Source organism: Haplochromis burtoni, unplaced genomic scaffold (assembly GCF_018398535.1).
Source record: "Haplochromis burtoni strain Fernald_Lab_line unplaced genomic scaffold, NCSU_Asbu1 Contig_213, whole genome shotgun sequence".
In the NCBI taxonomy this organism is placed as follows: Eukaryota; Metazoa; Chordata; class Actinopteri; order Cichliformes; family Cichlidae; genus Haplochromis; species Haplochromis burtoni.
The window spans coordinates 63,157-85,128 of record NW_024582574.1 but is presented as its reverse complement, the minus strand read 5'-3'; the positions used below and the strand labels follow the sequence as shown (position 1 = coordinate 85,128).

The 21,972-nt window shown below is 40.7% G+C and overlaps 1 long non-coding RNA gene across 5 annotated transcripts in view; it reads left to right on the top strand.

Annotated features, from left to right (window-relative positions):
• Window positions 1–21,972, top strand: part of LOC106633499 — a 91,064-nt gene that overhangs the window by 25,659 nt on the left and 43,433 nt on the right. For 3 of the 5 annotated variants that reach the window (XR_006055101.1, XR_006055102.1, XR_006055103.1), the window contains one exon: window positions 21,667–21,921. This is a non-coding gene — a long non-coding RNA (cilia- and flagella-associated protein 251). Of the gene's footprint in view, window positions 1–5,927; window positions 10,159–21,666; window positions 21,922–21,972 lie in introns of those variants that run through there. The other 2 variants (XR_006055104.1, XR_006055100.1) reach the window with 1 other exon arrangement.

Below are 21,972 nucleotides of genomic sequence, written 5' to 3'. Positions count from 1 at the left end.
GCAGCGATTAGCATTACTGAGGACTTTGTGTTCGAAGGGGGCTGGAGGTGATCACCGAGGGAATGATAATTGATAGGCAAAGGGAACTATGCAAATTCTGATATTTGCATATTCTCCCCCCATAGCATAGATGGTGGTGGTGTTAATCAAAGGGCACTTTGCAACTTCCTTATTGACAGTGCATGTTTGAAAGGCCACAAACACAAGAACCAGCTATGTGAACAGTTGCACGGAGCTTAAATGGCTAATGCACCACTTATTGTGCATTGACTTTTGTTGACAATAAAACAAAACATTTTTCCATGCATAACTAATCTTAGAGAAATCAAATTGTTTCTTGTGTCTGAAAGGGGAAAATAAATCTGCCGTTATATTGCATTTGCTATCCATCCATCCCTTTTCTTCCGCTTATCTGAGGCCGGGTCGTGGGGGCAGCAGCCTAAGCAGAGAAGCCCAGACCTCCATCATCTCCAGCTTGTCCGGGGGAACACCAAGGCGTTCCCAGGCCAGCCGAGAGATTTAATTTCTCCAGCGTGTCCTGGGTCTGCCTCAGGGCCGCTTCCCAGTGGGGATATGCCCGGAACACCTCACCTAGGAGGTGCCCAGGTGGCATCCTTATCAAATGCCTGAATCCCCTCAACTGGCTCCTTTCAATGTGGAGGAGCAGCAGCTCTACACTGAGCCCCTCCCGGGTAGCTGAACTTCTCACCCTCTCTCTAAGGGAGAGGCCAGCTACCCTTTGGAGGAAGTTCATTTTCGCCGCTTCTATCCGCAATCTCGTTCTTTTGGTCACTACCCACAGCTCGTGAAATTGAGAGCTTCGCTTTTACACTCTGCTCTCTTCACCACGATGGACCGGTACAGCGTCCGCATCACTGCAGCCGCTGCACTAATCCCTCTGTCGAGCTCCTGCTACATTCTCCCATCACTCTAGAACAAGACCCCTGGACACAAGGGCCCTCCGCGAATTGTTACCTTATCATGGTGGAGGGGTTTGTGTGTCTCAGGGATCCTAGGTGCTATGTTGTCCGTGGGCTTTTGCCCCCTGGTAGGGTCTCCCATGACAAATTGGTCCTGGGTGAGGGACCAGACAAAAAGCCATTCAGAAGACTCCCGTGAGTGCACGATCAAGGGAACAGTTCCCCCTGCCTGGGATGGGGTTACCGGGGCACCGCCCTGGAGCCTGGCCCGTGGAGGGTCCCCGAGGCCAAGCATCTGGTGGTCAGCGTTTTTGGTTTTTAAATGATCAAGTATTATAACTTAAACTTTCATATAAAAAAATCTTTAAATTCAGAGTAACTTGATGTTTGCTCGGCACGTCAAACCTTTCTGGCTATTGGAAACTTTCCCAATCAAAAGAAACAGCATTGGCAAACTTGTCAGATGATCAGAAAAATGTATTTTTTGTGAGACCTCCTTTTTTTGAGTCATAGTAAACAATACTTTAGATATGCAAATATTGATAATTTTGTACCTTGATCTCCATTCAAGTGTGACCTTTTTTACTTAATAAAAAAAAGTGTTTAGCACATTGCTCCCAGTTAATGTGTTTTCTGCGTTGAGCTGTACGGGTGACTCTTCCATAAAGCCAAGAGTGTGGTGCAAGGCATGAATTATTCATCCCATGCACGCGCTGGTGAATTAAAGGTAAAGTGATAGCACATAGCTGAGGCTTGCTTGGCTCACTGCTGCATTTTTAAAGTGTGGATTGGCACTCAAATGTCCAAATGTTAACGTTGTCTTTCCTCCTAAAACTGTTGCTCTGCTCTCATGGACCGGATAAAGGACATTTGATAGGGAGTTTGAATAATTCAGGTTGATGGTCTGGGATTGGATTTTCTTTCAAGTTTAACTTTGTCGTTTGTATTGCCACTTGGTGCTTTTTGTTCCAGACGTGAATGCTTGCTATGGTGACCTTTACAAAAACAATAAAACAAGCATATGCATATTTAATATGTGGTGATTGCCTGAGTGATGGTAACGAGATGGCTTATTGTATAAATATCAGTGCATGGGTGCAATAATGTGACACTCTTCCTCTTTTCATGAATGATGGAATTGTTATCAAGGAGGAACTTGACTCTGAAATGACAAATATTTCTACAGAAGAAAGATGTATCGTTATTTCTGATGGTAGAACAGTCACTGAGCTGTGCGTTTGCCTGCTAGGAGGAGTTTTTGCCTTTTATGTTGAGCATATTAAAGAATAGCCTCCCGTCAAAAGCTGACCTTATGCGGCTGAATATCTGTAGGAGGTACACTGCTGTCATTTTCTGAAAAGGTTCTTTAAATTTAAATGCAAAACTGCTTCCTAAGCAGACTGAAGGACTGAGATTTCACTATCCTGTGTGTCTCTCCCTAATCAGTCCCACACCTCTCACCCACTCGTTCTCTGTAAATAATTCAGAACAGCCTTTTGCCTACTTCAGAGAAGAGCATTCTCACAATGATGATGAGGGATGGCCAGGGATAGTAAAAATTGCTGCTAATGCACATTTCAGAAATGCAGAAAGTTTAAATGGCTGTGACATTTTAAATCGGGACCCACTGCTGGTAATTGGCTTTGTGCGTATCTGTGGATAGTCACACAGGTCCAATAAAACACGAGTGAAAGTGTAGCAGAAAGGATTCAATTGGATCTTTAAATAAATGCTCTCATTTTTCACATTAAAGAAGGAAAGTTATTTAACGGGACTCTCTAATATGTTAAACCCTGTAAAGGCTGAACCATGAGAGGTTTTGAAGCTGAAGTGTTTATTGAACCTTCTGACAGATTAGTTTGAATTTGAATCAGTGTTGCTAAATCCAGCATTTGGGGGCAATTTATCATTGTCCCAAAATGGTCATTGGTCTCAAAACGTCGTGAATCAAATATGATAAACTTGGTGTTACAGTAATATAGGTCACTATTTTACGAGGCCAGACTCACTGTTTATTTTCACACCCAATATTTGACTGAAACTAACATTTCCTAAAACACCAAAGTTTAATCTCTCATCTGCAACAAAATCTTGAGATTAAAATAAGAGCTATATGCTACTTTTCTTACGTGATGATGATGATAATGATGTTTGTTTTCATGAAACCAGTTTTTAAAAAAAATGGACGCCCTAAAGTTGTCCTGATACATTTGTCCATGCAGTCTGTTGAATTAGATGTATATTGATCCATTTAGCTAACCTCTTGTAACATGACTAACGCCTCATCTTTTCTTGTAATTTGGAGATGATTTTTGTTAGAGGTGATTATCTTGCCAGTTGTTTAAATGAGTTCTGTATGGGGATTATTAGTTTTAAATGATTTATTCATTTCCATCAAGACATGGGAAAACTGTAATAAAAGTATTTATAAAACTTAAGTAACCGATTAAGCTTATACCTCAAACCTGTTTGTTCATGAACAAATCAGCTGCTGGTGTGCTGTTTTGTCTTGTAAAGCTGCGTAGAAACGTGTAACACCAGTAGGTGTTGATGTAAGGGTCTGTTAACTGTTGAAGGGCGTGGTTAACTCTTGATCAGTTATTCATGCTTTTGACTCCTTGTTCAAAACAGGAAGTCCTATGTCCCTGTGTTGGAGACAGGAAGTTGTAACTTTTCTGTGTCTGTTTTCTTTGTCCTAGAGTGAATGAATGTTATTAATGGGGTGTGGGTTTGTGTGTTTGCGTTTGCACAGCCTTAAGTAGTGAGAAATGATCCTAAATCAGCCTTTTTATCAGCAGCTGTTGGATATTTTCGGCTTTGCCCACTAGAGTGCAGCCTACTCAGAGGAAAAAGGACTGCCTGCATCCTTAGTCAGATATGCTTGTTGTATGGTATTATCACATTACCTATAGAGACACACACACAGATGTGTGGCTGTCTAAACTCAGCATGAGTGTCGGTTCTTCATTGTACAGATTGACTTCAGTGTAATTTTTTTTCTCAGCGTGCCAACATTTGGATACTGCAGGATAATTAAGGACATCATTTGCAAGCCCACTTAAATGTTTCACTAATTGCTTTGAAGAGATTAATGGCAGCATGTTAATTATCACATATTTGCCACTTGATTAACCACTGAAATAATTAGTCAACAAATTTGATCTTTTTAAAGGGCGTGTGTGTGTGTGTGTACACTCCTAGAGATTTAAATCATTCAGACTGGTCACTGAGTATTATGAATAATGTTGCATGAATGCTTGAGTAATGTTCAGTTTTTCGTTATTTTGGAGTCTTTGTTTTGCCCTTTAGGTTTCTTCATTAACGTCTACACCACATTAGAGTGTTTACATTTAACGGTCAGACTGCGCTAGTGTGCTTGACCTCACAGAAGGCAGCATTTTGTAAAAATGTTGAAGCTGAATTGGAGAAAAAAGAATACATTAATTGGCTTTTAAAAGACTTTAGTTTACATGCATAATGTCTCTTACGTACGCTCCATGAACAGCTGAGTTTCAACAAAAACATCACATCACTCGTTTTTTTTTTTTTTTTTTTATTTTTTGTTTTTGGACCTGTCTGCATACCCTTGGTTTTATGCAACACTTCTAATTGACTCTTTCAGAGTTTGGAGTTTTAATTCAGACCCGTTACTTTCAGGTAGAGGTCGGTGAGCTACAGCAAGAGTGGGAGCAGCTATCCTTCTCTCTGAGCTCTCACTTTACTTTCAAATGCCAAATTCTCAGCACAGTTGTTGTATTTGACAAATGTGAATTATGAGATGATCAGACCACAGTAATTGCGAACTGTGTTGATGCAATGTGTAGTTACTTTAGCTACCCCCCTGAAACCCTACACCTTAGTCTACACTGTAACCTAACATGCGTCTCCCTAGAAAGGTAGATTTATCACTTTTTTCCCTTTTTAAAAAAAAAAAAAAAAAAAAAAAAAAAAAGACCTACAGCATTCCTGGCTGACCTGGCATTTAAGCTTTTCAAATTGATATCATACGTTTATCTACTGGGAAGCTGAGAGGTAGCACTGGTGACTGCAAGCGTTTGTCCCTCTAATTTTTCCACTTCTTTAAACAATAAATGTAATAAGATGTGTCTGATAAATTTAAAAGATGTGTCCAAAAAAGTAGCCGGGAATGCAGAGGAAGTGCTGAACAGGCCAGTTGTTGTGTTGACTGGCTTGTAGTTGCATTTCAATGGAAGGGGCACATCAGGTTACAATGTAGATTTCCCACTGAAGCATAGTTCAGGTGCAACTCCTGCTGGTTGCCCAGTTTCTTTGTGGAAAAGAGAGAGGAGCTGTAATGGGTTTGTCAAGTGGGGAAGCGATCTTGTTGCCATGGTTTGGAAGACTGCTGGCTGTAAGCTACTTCAGATTTTCGTAGCTCATGCTTCACACCTCAAAGTGGGGCTGCTCAAATAACGATATATATCGGATGACAATATAAAAACGTCTATCGTTTCATTTTACGCTATCATTTGTTTTGTGGTGTCGCAAAATAAATTGTTTACGGCAATATTTTTTTCATCATTTTGATGGTCACTGTAGTGGCTATATTAATTAACGTTCTCTCTTTCTCTTATAGTTAATATAACCACACTATGGACAGACAAGTGCCTGTTTTTATGCCACTGTGTGTCTGCTTGTTTATTTTCCACATAAACCTTTCACAATAAAGCTCAAGATCCCGTTGAGACTTCAAAATAAACTGAATCACGTGAAAGAGTATGTAGAGAGTTTACGGATGATAAGCAAAAAAAAAAAAAAAGAGCCGCCAGGTGCTAAAAAATAAATCTTAGATTCAAACGTTAGAACAAGCTTCACCCGCAGCACGCCGTGTAATCATGTTTCATGCATCGGTTAAAACATTCGACTCCAGGTACTCGACGCCCAGCTGGAAACACTTCATGCAAGTCGAGCTGCCCGAGATTCACAGAATTTACAGAAAATGTTAAATTTTCGTGATTTATATCATTATCGGGACGATAACGACGATACATGTCTTATATCGGGATATTAGCTTTTGGTCATATCGCACAGCCCTACCTCAAAGTATAAAAAAACTCATACCACTTCATTGTATGGGACTTTTTAAGAGTGTAGATTGGTTTGGATTGAGATAAATGAATGGAGATTCACCAATGCAGGACGTGATGGAACTCTGTACAGTATAGACTTTGTTTGGTAATTACTGTATTCACTTATTCTTAGGAAAAATATAACCATGACATGCATGCTATGTTATATGCAAAGCTCCGTGAGCTGCCGACGTGCCAGTTAGATGCTCTATAAAGCTGCAGTGTGTAAGCTTTGTCGTTATTTCTTCGTCTGAGATTCTGGGCTGTGGTGCAGCCACCCTCCTTTTATAGATCAATACTGAGGCAGTGAGCTGACACAGTGAAAAGCAATATTCATAAATAATGAACAGAGCACCCTTTCACCCTGCCCTGTCTGTCACTCCTGGGCAAGAAGAGAACAAAAGTATAAACACATGTATTTAGCTTACATTTTGCCAGACACTGCCTCAGTGTTGGTGACTGCATTACGTGTTGGCACGCTTGCCTGCTTCCTTGTTCCGGGCTGATGGTGTTATACCTTTCGGTACAGATTGTCTCTGATGATTGCAGATAAAGCCTTTTGTGTTTGGAGTGTTTCATTTCTCTCCTGATGGGCCGTTTGTTTTTGGATAGATGGCAACCCGGTGATTGAGGAAAGCTGCGCCATTGAATCACAGTGAGCTGTCTTATGTAGTATCATTCCCATCAACAGCCCAGAGATGTGCCAGTGAGCACTGATAACAGCTTTAAGTGCTTCATCATTTCTCTTTGCAGCAACTTTTCATGTTAGGCACAGCTCGTACTTGGTCACAGCTGTACATCAAATGTGATGCACCTCATTGAATAAACAGATGGAACAGTTTTTACATTTTTGCAGTATTCCCACGAAATGAGACTAACAGTCATTTGTAGAGTGGATCTGTACATTGCTAAATTAAGGGCTCTGTGGTGAAGTCTAGTTTGTACTACTTCAAGGTGTGTTGAAATGCAATACAAAATGAAGGACAGAATTGTTCTGCTTACACGGAAAATAAAACTGCTCAGTGCACAAACTGAGAGTTGACATTGGACACGAAGGCGAAGCGTCACCTCCTGCTAAATATTGAAGTAAAGTCTGTTCAGTGCGTAGCTGTGTGCGTTTTATATAACAATGAGAGTCTGCTGATGCTGCCATACTTGTTTTGATTTCACTAATCAACCACAAGAAGGCAGGTAGGGGAATGAATACAGGAATGGTCCACAGCATGCTTATGGTGATGTAATACATGTGTGACTGCTTTGACCGAGGCACCAAAAATGGCGCAATCTTTTGGTTACAGCTTTGCTGGTTGTTGTGTTAACGATGATGATGATGATGATTTGAGAGAAGAAAACTTCCACTTGAGGATATTGACCACACAAGCACATTTACATCGGATTAAAATTGAAATGACACCAAAACTCAACAAAAGCATTAGTAGTCATTGGTTATAACTGAGGTTGGCTGGGGAGATCGAGTGTCATGAATTTGTATTTTCTTCCTGCTGGGTTTTAATATGAAACTCATAAAACCCATTCTCATTTCTTCCAAGAGTGCAGCCTTTGCATATTATTTGTCGTTACTGAATATGAAATGTAATTTTTATGGCTACATATTTTTTCACTTTCTTTCATTACAGTTTCCTGCTAGTGATTGTACCAAATGTTAGGTGTTGGTTATGAGACAGAGCTGAGATCTGCTGGTAAATATGAACAATAGCTGTCTCTTTTTGCTTTTACTAAGCTAAAAACACAGAAGCCCTCCGACAACAAGGGTCACAGCTCTCTCTGTTTTCGGACATGGCTGAGGCCCTTTAATATCTGTTCTGAGTCTGTGCTGGGCATCAGTGCCATCCTCTATGGCACAGGTGTTGAACTCCAGGCCTCTAGGGCCGGTGTCCTGCAGGGTTTAGATGCGTCCTTGATCCAACACAGCTGATTTAACTGACTAAATTACCTCTTCAACATATCTTTAAGTTCTCCAGAAGCCTGGTAATGACCTGATCACTTGACTCAGGTGTGTTGACCCAGGGTGAAATCTAAAACCTGCAGGACACCGGCCCTCGAGGCCTGGAGTTCGACACCCCTGCTCTATGGTGTAGTGTTATGGGGCAGTAGACTGAGAATAGCAAAGAGAAACCTGCTTTACGAACTCACCAGGATCACCTGTAACATTGTAGGTGTAGAGCTTGATTCTCTGGCGGTGGTGTTGGAAAGCTTTGAATATCAGGAAGTACTTCATGTGCTGAGTCACATGCCAAGGGCATGGCCTGGTCCATCCCTAACACGTTTGACAACTTAAAACTGTTTTTCTGTCTTTCTTTCTTTTTCTCTTTTTTTTTAAATTTTGAAACTTCCTATCTTATGTAGCAAAGCTGTTTACTCCTGGGATTCATAAAATATTCAGATTCAAAAATCCCCACCAATATATAAACGTTTGAGAGGTCCAGTTCAGTTCCTCTAATTAGCTGATGTGAAGCTTGGACAGCTATGGGCTGCAGTAGCCTGTGTTGACATATGTTGGCACTTAATTAAGCATAACTACTCTTGGTGGTCATTATTAGCATATTCTTGGCTTGACAAATTTCTCCCTCTTTCACTGTCTTTGATGTTGGTGATTTCTAGTTGTATAACACTGTGTGCCATTAATAGAAAGCTATTGTTGGTCCTTCAAAAGGGGCCCAGTCTCATTTTATTGTGCATCTGTCTTTGTCTTGCTGTTCATCCCGCCCCTCCCATTCGTTGTTTTTCCCACTTTCAAGGAGCTCAGGCTTTATGAGCTCTGATAACTATTAGCTTGAGTGCTGAATAATGTGCAGGTTGTCCCTCAGCACAGATTCCACAGGTTGAGCATCTGTGATGAGGTGAGCGGGGAATGTGTGGGTTCAACAAAGCTGGGACATGAGACACAAGGGAATTAAAAAGGATGTATATTGAAGATGCTGCAGGTGTTTAAGCTAGCACATGTGCAGGTGGCATGTGCCATGTAAAACTGTGCTCTATTAGTTGCTCCATTACAAGCTTAATAACTAAATTACTGCAGTGGAGCAAAATAACAACAGATTGCAGAGTTCCTCTTTAGTTTTTCTTCATCAGTTAAAGTAACTGTCACACTGAAGATTTTCAGCTCTTTATTTCCTTGATTGTTACAGTGATCATCAGCAGCAAGCTGACCACAGTTACAGTTTATCACCATAATAATCCTGCCTCCACTGTTATTGTCTCCTAAACGCTGGACCCCTCCCCCACTGCATCCTGACTGTATCCTGCTTATCAGTCCTCCTGGTGCTTGCTGAGTGGCTTGGATTTCTTATAATATTCAGTCCACTGCTTCCTCAATTAATGAAGCAACTCGGAGCTCGAATGTCATATGAGGAAAAACATTTTAATCGGCAAGTTGGAGGAGCTCAGTCTGAGTGGCTTACCGCTGGAGGAGGAGGTGGTGGTGGGGTGCACAGTGGTGGCAACAGCCTTGTCGGGGATAGCATCCTCATTGCACAGCAGTCGAAGGCAGTGAAGGGAATGGAAAGAAACGGATGGAAATTGTGAGAGACAGAGGGGAGTAGTGTCAGACACTGCGTCCGGTGTATTATTTGCAGCCAAAAGAAGGTGTTCTGTGGATGGAAGTGAGTTTGGCCAAAAAAAAAAAAAAAAGAAAGGGGGAGGGAGACTAGAGCAGGAGGCGTGTTGTTCAGAGATAGAAGTACAGCAGAGGGAGTGGAGTAAGTGGGAAGCAATCACAAGGGAAATGGACCGACAAACTGTACTTCCCAACTCAAGTACCTTCACAGTGGATTAAGGTGAGCCGCAGCATCTGTATTTTTACTAAAACCAGCCTTATCTCTGGCGGGAGTACCTGTGGATTAGTGCCATGTGGAACACAGTACAGCAAAGGCATCAGCTTTGAGGACAACTGAGGGGATTCAGAAAGGACCAGGAAGTGGCTGCGGCTCACAGCTAGTCTCTTTTCTCCACACCCCAGAACAGCCAGGCTACTAATGAGCAAGTCGATGTGTGGCTGTGGCTGCAGCATCATCTCCTCTCTGATGAAGAGACTGGGCCGCACAGCTTGCTGCTCAGATCTCCTCTCCTGCAGCCACACTTCAGAACAGCTGCAGCGACTGGCCACTGCCTGCCCACCTCGACCAAAGGTAATAGTGTGCCAGCTTCCATTGACACAGCCACGTCATGTGTCCGGAGACACTGGAATTGTGCTCTTTGTGAGCAATTCAAGAACCATATAGGTCCTGGCAGCATATGAGGGTGGTGAAGCTTAGTGTCCTTGTGTATCTGCTTTGGTTGTCTGAAATGATTTTTCAGGTATAAGAACTGTGCAACCAAGGAAAGCGGCACAGTAATTGATTCTCTAATGGAACCAGGTGATTTAATGGATGTCTCGCTGCCTTGACAACAGTAGACTTGCTAGCAGGGTGCACAGTCACTTAAATGGATGCCTTCAGTCTGCATGTGGTTTACAGTGATTGCTGCTACCCCCCTCCCTGTTGGAGAAAAAGCTTTTTCTAATGGAACAAATAAAAGCCAAACAAGACTGTGCACACGTCTGAGTGCCCTTTCACATTCAGCTGTGTGTGACGAGTGTTTGACTTTACTTTAATGCAGGTTTCTGTCGCATGGCTGTAGCTTCTAGGGTTCCCTCTGCTTCCCTGCTTGTTGTGCACACGATTGTTTTAGTAGTAAGCTGGCACTGAATGGGATTTTTAGCCCCTTCCAGAGTCTTCCTGGCAGTTGGCCATTCTCACAAGCAGAGGAGATTGATTCTCTTGGTTTCCAAGAAGATTTATGCTCTCATGAGTAATGATTTAAGAAAAAAAAAATCCACAAAGGAAAATGTTGTGGTATTATTGAGCTGTTGCATGGCAACAATTCAAATGAAAGAGAGGTAATGAGTGACGGTTTTAGAGTACGTGCAGTGCTTATAGACAAAGCCTTAATATCCCTTATGTTGAACAGAAGTCATTGTTTTCCAGAGGAAAGCACTGACATAAAATGAAACATTTTGCTGTGGAAATGAATGTGGGGAGATGATATCCCTCCTATCTAGCAGCTCAAGGACTTGAGTTTCACTTTTTCCTCAGACATCACAGGGCACCAGCTCAAAATAGAGACATTGATTAATTGCTTCTGCATCGAACTGAAGGGAAAGATGTTTCAACAAACGCTGTGTATTTATAGGATTACAAGAAACCATCCCAAATATTGCGTTTCTTATCTCAAAGGATTAATAATTGGAAACGTCACTCTTTTAAGGCTCACAAGGTTTTGTGTCACATGTTGCAGTCTAGAGGCAGAATGTGTCCTTCAGCTTTTATAATATTGGTCTGGTCCATCTTTGCTAATCTTCTTCTGTTAATGCAGTTTAATTTGGGCAAAGTCACTATGCAGTGCCACATTTTGCTAGATCTTCAGCTGTATATGCGATGTTGTCTGAACAACCAATATTTCCCTGACACTGTAACTGTTCAAGTTGGTTCAGTGTGATTTATTGCTCCAATCTGAAGTTGAGCTCAGTCTTCTAATTTTGTTTCCTTATTCCCAACATGGTTTGTCTCGTAGATAAATCCACTGGCGTTGAAATGATTCCCCCCCCAAGAAATAATTCACTGTTTTTTAGTTTTCAAAACCTTTATCAAACACAGATATACTCTGTGCAAGTTAACATGAATTATGTCATTGTTATTGAAAATTCAACGCATTACATTTGTAATGACTGCGTAACAAAATACTTTTCTACAGCTTAAGTAGCATTTTGAGGCTTACCCTGCTATTTGTAGTTTAAATACCTGCTAAGGATTTAGTTTTAAAGACCATGAACTGTATTTTTGAAATTTAATGTATGTTTCTTTAACACTGGACAAGATGATTTAAGACCTACACCTTTTCTTTTTACTTTTTATTTTTTAAATTTATTTTATTTTATTTTTTAAATAAAGACTGCCCAAAGGGCATTCAGGCCTAATGAGTCGTGATGAACAATTAACATGCATTTATTGAACTTGCATTGCATATTGGCCCGGGACTACCCTAGAAATTATTGAGAAAATACATTTACAGCCAATTTCAAATTTCCTACTTCTGGCACCCACATATTGGGACTGGGACTGGACTGCAGCTCAGTCTGCTTTGGGGTTTTTAGTTTGATTCGGCAGTCATTTGAATGCTGTAGCTGTTTTAACACACAACACTCGGCTGTTATAGTGTAGCTCAAACACAAGGTTTCAGTGTGTTCTTGGTTTATTTCTATAGCCGGAGGAAACGAGTTTAGATGCAGGCTGTGTGGTGGGGCAGGAGTGTTGGCTGGCTACACTGACAGAGTTAATGCATACCTGTCCACCCCGTCACAGGAGCTAGAGAATGGTCCAAATCCATCCAAGAGAAGATGGCATGCCTTTGCTGTTGAGTCTAAATGTTGAGTTTGTGCACTGAGACTCAAGTAATGTCTGTGTGTACCACAGCTGAAGCTTCATCTATGTGGTGTCAACTTGGAACAGCATACAGAATAAAAATCCCTAACCCTTCCCCAACCAGTAGCTGTACTCAGTGACTGCCTGGATGTCTATACAGATCAAATCCCATTAAAACAAACAAAAAAAATTAAATGGTTTTAATTTGAATGATTTGCATGTTATTGAGCAACATTCACTACAGCCTAAACACAATTTGGGCTCCCACAGATTGAGACCAGGGATGTCCATGCTCATGTGGCACACAAATTACAATCAATTTATGTGTATGAAACACACCTGTCAACAATCAGTTTCTTCTATTCCAACCTCTCCACCACCATGGGTGAGACAAAAAGGGCTGTCAAAGGATGTCAGGGGCAAGATTGTAGACCTGCACAAGGCTTTAATGTGTTACAAGACCATCAGCAAGAAGCTTGGTGAGAAGGTGACAACTGCTGGTTCGATTATTTGGTACTAGGAAAAATATAAAATGATAATCAATCACCTTTGGTCTGAAGTTCCAAGCAAGATCTTACCTCAGGGGATGAGGATTATTATGAGAGTGGTGGTGGATTGGCCCAAAGCTGCACAGGATTGTTAATGATCTGAAGGCAGTTGGGCCCGCAGTCACCAAGAACGCCATTGGGATTATGCCTATGTAATGGAGTGAAGTCTTGTAACTAGGACTGGGCGATATATCGAGTTTTTAAATATATTGATATATTTTTATACGAGATATGAGATGTGACAATACCGTTTATATCAATATAGTCTACGTTACGTTATAACTATACTGGTGGAGCTGCAAGTTTGCCTCTCTTTCGTCCACTTTTGTCTCTACGCTGCGTTACTCTGCCTCGCCTCTCTCCTTCACTGAACACAACTCCCCCTCCCCCATCACTTCACCTGTAGGCAACGACAAGATGGACACGGCAGCTATCAAAGAGGAGCTGGTCGGTAAAAAGAAAACAATTGGAGATTACTATTTTAGTGTTGTCACCGTGACGTTAACGCCATAACTGCATTAACGGGGCAAATCTGTTAACGAGTTACCGCGGATCACCCCGTGCGTAGGGCTGGACGGCGTCAGCGCGTTAACAAGCTAACCGCGCTAACGCGTTGACGCCTAAAATCCTTTCATTTTCTTAAAAACAGTGTGCCTTATGTATGAATTCTGGTTGTGCTTACTGACCACGAACCGATTTTATGTGGTACACAGCGCTCAGCACTTTCAAAAAATGTTTTGGTACGACTTTGGTAAGCTACGGAGCTGCACTGCTTAAAGGATTGTTGGAGCATTACGGCTACCGAGGAGCCTCGCGGAGTAAGACGTACTCTGCTTCATCGTAATATTACCGTATTGTGTGTGTATGAGGACCACAAATGGCACCTGTTAAGAGACATGGTTACAAAGACGATTTCAAACTCAAGGCTGCCAGTCACGCAGTAGAAGTTGGGAACAGAGTCTTTGTTATTATGCTCAGCGTCTTTTAGTTTACATTTTGACTGCACATTTGTGAGCTTTTTGTTATGCACAAAAACAACATTTTTATTTTATTTATGGATCATTATTTAATAAATGCTGATCATTTATTTCTGAGTAAGTTTTTTTTTTTTCTTGTATATCTACACTGTATCTTAATAAAAGTGCCTATGTGAGATTCAGTGTGTGAATGTGTGCGTGAATGGGTGGATGACTGGATATGTAAAGCGCTTTGGGGTCCTTAGGGACTAGTAAAGCGCTATATAAATACAGGCCATTTACCATTTGGGACACAGCTTTGACTAAGAACTCTTTTTGTTCTTACTTTATGGCTTTAAAGAAATATCGAGATGTATATCGCCATCCAGCTAAAGAATATCGAGATATGAAGTTTGGGTCATATTGCCTGGTCATATTGCCTAGTCCTACTTGTAACTTGACCTCCTGTGTTTGGAGGAAGGAAAACGCACCATCCCCACAGTTAAGCACAGAGGTAGAACCATTTTGCTTCAGGGCTGTTTGTCTGCTAAGGGTACAGGGTGATTTTACTGCATCGACTCACTGGAGATTAGTCGGTGGACAGATGTCCAGCATGACAATGACCCAAAACATACCAGAAAGTCAACAAAGGTGTGTCTAAAGAAGCACATTAAGACCATGGAGTGGTCGTGCCAGTCTCCTGACCTCAGTCCTGTAGAAAATTTGTGGATGGAGGTGAAGGTTTGAGTTAAGTGGCAGCCAAGAAACCTGAAAGATTGAGTTTCTGGAAAGAGGAGTGGACCAGAATACATCCTGCGAGGTGTGCAAACCTGGTGACCAACTACAAGAAACATCTTACAGCTGTGATTGCCAACAAGGGTTTCTCCAAGTACTGAGTCATGATTTGCTTGGAGATCAAATATTTAATTTACTCAATGAAATGCAAATCAAATTTTAAACTTTTTTTTCATTTCTGGATTTTTATTAAAAATTTGTTTCTATTCTATCTCCATTAAAATGAAACTACCATAAAAATTAGACCCTCAATTTCTTTGAAAGTGACCAAAGTTATAAATTCAATTCAATTCAATTTTATTTATATAGCGCCAAATCACAACATAAGTCGCCTCAAGGCGCTTCATAGATACAGAGAAAAACCCAACAATCATATGACCCCTTATGAGCAAGCACTTTGGCAACAGTGGGAAGGAAAAACTCCCTTTTAACAGGAAGAAACCTCCGGCAGGTGATCAAATAAACATTTTCCTTTAAAGGAACTGCAAACTGCTGAGCACACATTGTAAGCCTTATAACAAATGGATGAATCATTTTCCATAAAAGTAGGATTGAAATTAAATTTAGTAATTTACTTTATTTGCACTGCAGTCAGAGAAATTATGAAATGTGTACATGAAATGGAATAATCATCTTTTCAAACAAATTGGACTAATAAGTTTTAGATGTTTTATACATCTTGTTTATGTCCAAGTACATTTCATCACTCTTGAGATTGCCTATAATGTCATACAACAAATAGAAACACACGGTTGGCAATAGTAAAGTGCCTATTTTCATAAGTCTACATGGAATTGTTTTATTTTGTTTTTTGACTTCCTTTTTAATATCTCACTGTATACTTGTGGACCTTTACTAACCACACTGAAACCTATTTGTTTCTTTGCTTGTTTAACTTTTAATGCGATACTGTTTCTCAGTCTCACATGAATATGGAACAAGATAAATAAAATGAGGCCAAAAGGTCTGTCGGACTACAAAGTCTCAGTCGGAGCATTTATCTTAGCTCAGGAAATGGCCCTTAAAACTTTCTTCTATAAGTTTCTTAAATGCATCACGATTTACAGTAATTTATATCTGTAAGGCTGAAATAGGAAATGATGCAAGAATATCAGTCCCTAAAGTAACGTGCTTTAGGGCCCAATTAAATAGATGCGGTCTTAAGTGGCACACCACACTATAGATGGCAATAGCAGTAAATACAGACAGGATATTCTTCCACTTGAGGGCATCAGATAACGTTGTTGTTTTCCTACATATTATTTGTAATCAGACAGTTCACTTCCAGTCGTAGCAAAATAACACAGCAGACAATACTGACTTCTTACCTGTCTTTTGGGTCTTAACAGATTAAGAGAGGGATGGAAAATGTTCATCTGCCAGTGGTGTGCTTATCTTTGCTCTCCCTCCCTCCCTCTCTTTTTTTTGTTGTTGCACAAACTAGCTGCTGTGTCAGATTAGTGAAGTTTGAAAGCTGGAGGACAAACTGTGAACTAAATGATGCTAAAATGGTCCATAGCATCTCATAGAACTGCATCATTGCGGCTAAAGCTCAAAGGAGTCGTGTGAAAGAGGGACTCCTAAGATTATCTTTAATTTTCTCTTTGGTCTGAAACGTCACAGGACTGATGCACCAAATGATGTTTCATTCTAGGAAAGTTTGGGGCTTGTTAGGTGGCTTTTAAATCATGAACAAAGCTGTTCATCTGTCTCTAAACAAAGTGTGTTTTTTGTTTTTGTTTTTGTTTTTTTTTTTTGGTGATCATAATCCCATAACAATCTTGATACTAGAGCAGGGCGATATGACCAAAAATATTTATTACGATATACATTTGAAAATTTGCGATAACGATATAACTGACGATATAATTGACACTAGACAAAATACTTTACAACTCCACAACTTAGTGCAAAAAAACCCCCATCAATGTATTTTCATTTAAACAAGCAGCTGTTTATTATGTGCATTAAAGTTATATAAAAAATTTACAGCGAAAATGCAAATTCCTTGCTGACAGTTTAACCAAAAGGCATTTCTAGTGGAAACTGGACAACATATCCTCAGAATAACCATGTATAATAGCCACAAAACTTAAAAACAATACGGTAATATTATGTTGAAGAACAGTACGTATCACTCCGCGAGGCTCCTGCCTACGATAGCCGTAATGCTCCGACAATCCATCAAGCGGTGCGGGTTCGTAGCTTAGCAAAGTCGTACTCAAACATTTGACAGATTTTCGAGCACCGTGTACATAAAATCGTTTCGAGGTCAGTAAACACAACCAGAATTCATACATAAGGCACACGGGATTATAAGGGACACTGTCGATTTTCAGAAAAAATCAAAGGCTTGATTTTAAGTGTGCCGTATTTTCCAAAAAAACACGGTAATAACAACAGCCCGCTAGCATGCACTACCAAAAATAGTGCTTTGTTGTGTATGTGACGGACGAAAGCTAAACCAGTTCCACACCACTGAAGTTGCAGCATTTTTACAAACCAATTCTGGTTCACCCGTTTCATTATACCGGTATTACCGTGAACGGTATGATATGGCCCAGCCCTACTTGATACAATTCTGTGCATTTGCTCTCAGAGGCTTTCTATCAGGAGCCACAAATTCACACCTGCCCTCACTAGTTTTCCAGAGCTATTTTTGTCCACTTCACAGCTTTTGCTGGACTAAGAATAGCAACTGATGAATGAAACTTGTGTGTGAATACGAAAGGCCATTTGGCAAGTCTTTGCTCACTACAAGTGTTACTGCTTTCTCTGCTTTGTTACCTGCATTGAAACACCACTTCACCGACTTTAACTGTACAAGCTGCAGGTCTGATCATGTCTTCTACCTATATTTAAGCTTTTGAACAAGAACTGAAACTTCCGGGTTAAAAACAAAACATATATTTACCACATCTCATCTTTATTTCCCTCCCTCGTCTTCCTGTCAGCCTTTGTCACCTACATTACCAATTTCAAGTTGGACACTAATTGCTGAATCTTGGCCATTCCGGTAAAAGGCAGGAACAACTTCAGCTATTCATAGCCTTCCTCTTCTGAGCTCACAGAAATGAACTGGCAGTCCCATGGGGTGTGTGTGTGTGGGGTGGGCTGTGCAATCTGAGATAGGTCTAATGCTTCCCACCACAGCGTTGGGACTATGCAGCAAAGAGGAAGACGAGCCTTACAAAGGGACCAGTGACTTTTTCCTCAAGGTCAAAGCAGTTGGTATGAACTGAAGCAGATAAAGCATGTGAGCGTCCCCAAAATACTTCTCATCACTCGTTTTGTGCATCGAGAAGATTTGGAAGTGCAGTATGCATCACTGATTCTTAATTTGTCACACTTAAGATTAGCTAGAGGCCTCGTGGGCATATAGAAGGACGGTTTAAGCTACATTAACAAAGCTTATGTGCCATTTAACAAAATAAAAACTTCCCTTTAGACTGTGTAGTGTCAGTAGGGAACAGAGGACCTCATATGTCAGACAGCAAACTGCTGCACAGCTTGTAACTGACCTGTTTTCCCTCTGTGGTTGTGCATCGTATCTGTAGCTCTACTGTATTGGTAGCAGGCAAGTAGCTTGGTTTAGCTATGATATTTTAACTGTTTCATGATACACTTGCGAGTACCTTGTACTTGCCTTTGTTTTTGCTTTCTTGTTCACGCCCACCTTTTAATGCATGCACAGTTTGTATGTTTGCAAGAATAAACTTGCAGTTTGTCTCAGAGCTGCACATGTGTCACTGATACTAAGGTCTAAAGATGGAGGCTGATTTGCATGCTACATACTCAACCTACTACCACTTGCATGAGGCAAATCCACAAGTCGCACGTCCCACTTACCTTTACTTGTATAATCCTTTCTTACCACACACTTGGTCACAGTAAAATGTGTTTGTTGGGTTAGTTTACCTTGAATACTTGAATGTAGAGTTCTTATCAAAATAAAAAGGCAGTCATTGTTTTGAAAGTTTTGAAATGATGTAGGGTGAATCTGGTCAAAAGGTTGTTAATCTTTTGGAGTGTAATCATGATCCACAATCTAATTTTAATTTGGCTCTGCTGTGGGTGTTCATTTGGTGGCCCATGCAGAAGGTTTGTCACCTCGGTTTAAGCGCTAAAAGCTCATTTCACCCATTACTGCATCTTGTTTTTGTTTAATTTTGAAAGCTCGGAGTGACTAATGGTTTATCTCAAGAGCCTTTTTTTGCACTTGCTTTTCTGTTCTTCATTGTTCATTTACCAAGTTTACCAAGTTATTCATTCACAATACACAGTCATTGTTTCCAGTAATTGTCCTAATTGTATATTATCTATCTACACATCCTCCTAACCTCTTATCCAGTTCAGGATTTGGAGACTGTCACCGCTGTCACTGGGTAAGAGGTGGGATAGCTTCGGGACTGGCTACCACAGGGCCATGTGCGATTGCTTTAACTGTTTTAATCAGTCATCCTTTAAATGACTCGCATAGCAGAACTTTTATTTAATGACTTTGTCAGTATAATATTGCCAAAAAGCAGATCTTGTCTTAAATTTAAACTGCCCTGTCATCTTGGACCTGTCTACACATCTTCCTGGAATTCGATCAGGGTCACTGGCATGTGCTTCACAGCAGCTTCATGGTTCTCAGACTCTTGCAACAGGCGGAGAGAACAAGGTCCCAGAAGGACGTCATTTTAAAGGGGAAGCCTTGGCTGGTAGCATACACCACTTTTACCACAACATGCACATTGCACTTATACTCTATTTCTCACAGTCATTACCAGATGTAAACAAATGGATGCGATGCCTGCGATGGTTCTTCATGCAATGATTCAGCAGTATTAGATAAACTGCACAACAGTCCCCACTGGCAGGGCAAGTAGCCACTTTTGTATTTGGTAAGGATAACCAAATACAAAGTGAAACTAACTTAAATAATATTTTCTATAAAAAAAAAATAAAAAAAAATGAACAACCAGGTTTGGTGATGTTGTTGAACTGACTTTTTTCCCCATTTTTATTTTTTGAAATGGTTAATCAAGTAAAAAGGGCAGTGCAGTGGGTGTGAATCCACTATCTATCTGCCTGGGACCTTTCTGTACGGCACACATGCCTTCTCTCTGTGTGCACGTGGGTGGTTTCAGATCAGGTACTCCCACAGTCTAAAGACATGCAGTTAGTGGGGTTAGATTATTTGTTTGTTTTTTTTTTTTTTTTTTTAAATTGGACATGGGTTTGAATGTGAGGGTGAATGGTTGTCTAAGATAAACAAAGATGAACCGCAAGCCCTCAATAGAAGAAAGTACATAGAAGGATGATCAGTAAAAGTGTAGACACGACAGGAAAAAGTTGAAACACTGTGATAAGATGATGATGGCTGTAAAAAGGTATAAAAATACAGATATGATGAATGTGATAATTTCATGGTGCTGTCAGTTTGTCAGTGTCCTATAATTGTTCAGTTTTAACATGAACGTTCAATTTCCCCACTGTGCATTTCTTCCTTACGTCATCTTTAATAACTTTAGTCACTTTATCATCTTTCATTTGATGGGATCAATCAAGAAGTATCATGAGGTAGTGACTCTGGTAGGTCAGACTAGCAGGGAAATGCATTAAGTCCTTGCATGTTTTAATAAAATCATCAATACATGGAGCCAGCCTGTCAATAGTCCCATCATAGCAGAAAGCATTATGACATATTGTAATGCTGATGGTTTGTCCCACTTCTAGGCATCAAGCGCAATAGTATTTCTGGCCAGGTTTACCCTGTACGATCCAAACAAATGCATTTTTATTTCATTTGCTCAAAGAAAGTGGTGCTGATGGTCTTCAGACGTCTTGATCTGTTCCTGTCAAGCTTAAAGTTGCATTTTTTTTTCTTTTTTCTGTTTTGTATGTTGTTCTTTTTGAACACAGTCTGTAAAAGCTGACCTCATCCAACGTTCCTCGTCATCACCGACACACCAGTATTCATAGATAATAGTTCAGTGACTCAGTAATGCTTTTCAAAGCGAGATTTTGTAAACAGTCAATTGAGGAGTTTGTCACTGGTAATATGTCTTTTCCTGTACCTGTAACAGCTGCTGAGCTTTATGAATTTACACATACTGCTTTATTTGTTCAGTGATTTCTTACTCATGTTGCTTTGAACCCAGCTCAGTCTGAGAAAACCGTGCAGTTCTTGGTCAAACTTTTCCTTGCATTGATGGTGTCCTATATTTTCAAATTTCAAACAGCCTGACTTTAATTTTATTTACAAATAAGAATAAACACACTGCACTTAAATGAATACAACTACTGTAGGGTGATGTATATTTTGCACATAGTATTGATCTGCACTCAGCTTTGTGTATTGCTGCCTCTGTCACTCGAAGAGTGAGGTGGTGACAAAACTCTGACTGTCCTTCAGTTCCATATATATTTTCAGATATTTCAAAGGAAAGCAATGCAACTTGTTTATGTTGACACATCCCAGTAAATTCTTTGTAGGAACACACAACTGTCTTTTCTGTAGACCGAAGAGTGTTTTTTAAAGACTTCAGGAACATTAATGCGGTGTGGCTTTTGTGCTCAGTGGATTGGATTTTCTTTTCTTGTTCACATTGGCTTTGTTGGAAGTAAGAACACTAGTAGCACTCAAGGCTGTTCTGCCCATCCATCTGCATTTGAGCATCCACTGCTGTGTGATCTGAAGCCAAGTACAATCACTCCCACATTTTTCCTTGTCTGCTGCTGAGCAGCATCAGTGCATCTCAACGAGCGAATGTCTAATAACAGTTATTTTAATTCAGAGAAAACAAAGGAACGTGTATAACACAGACATGTTCCCTCCTGATGAGCATTTTGCCTGACTGTCTGAAGACCGTAGAAAACGATCACTAAATGTTTATCAGTTTCTCATCTGGGTTAATGCTCACATATATTTTTTGTGTCTGTCTTTGCAGAATGTCAAACCCTTCTCCTCCTCAGACAGCCTAGCGAAGGTCCAGGAGGTAGCAAGCTGGCTTTTGGAAATGAACCAGGAACTGCTGTCGGGGGGCAGCAGCAGCAGCGGCGGGCGGAGTCGGGGGCCTGGGGGCCCGGCAGTGCGAGGTAACGCCTCCTCCACGGCTCGGGCACCCCAGCAGGCGGCAGAGGAGGGCGATGAGGATGAACACATGAACAGGGTGGTTGAGGAGGAAGAGCAGCTGCCGCAGAGGGTGAGGCAAACTGACATTTAAGAAATTTGTGATTTCAAAGTTGATTAGAGA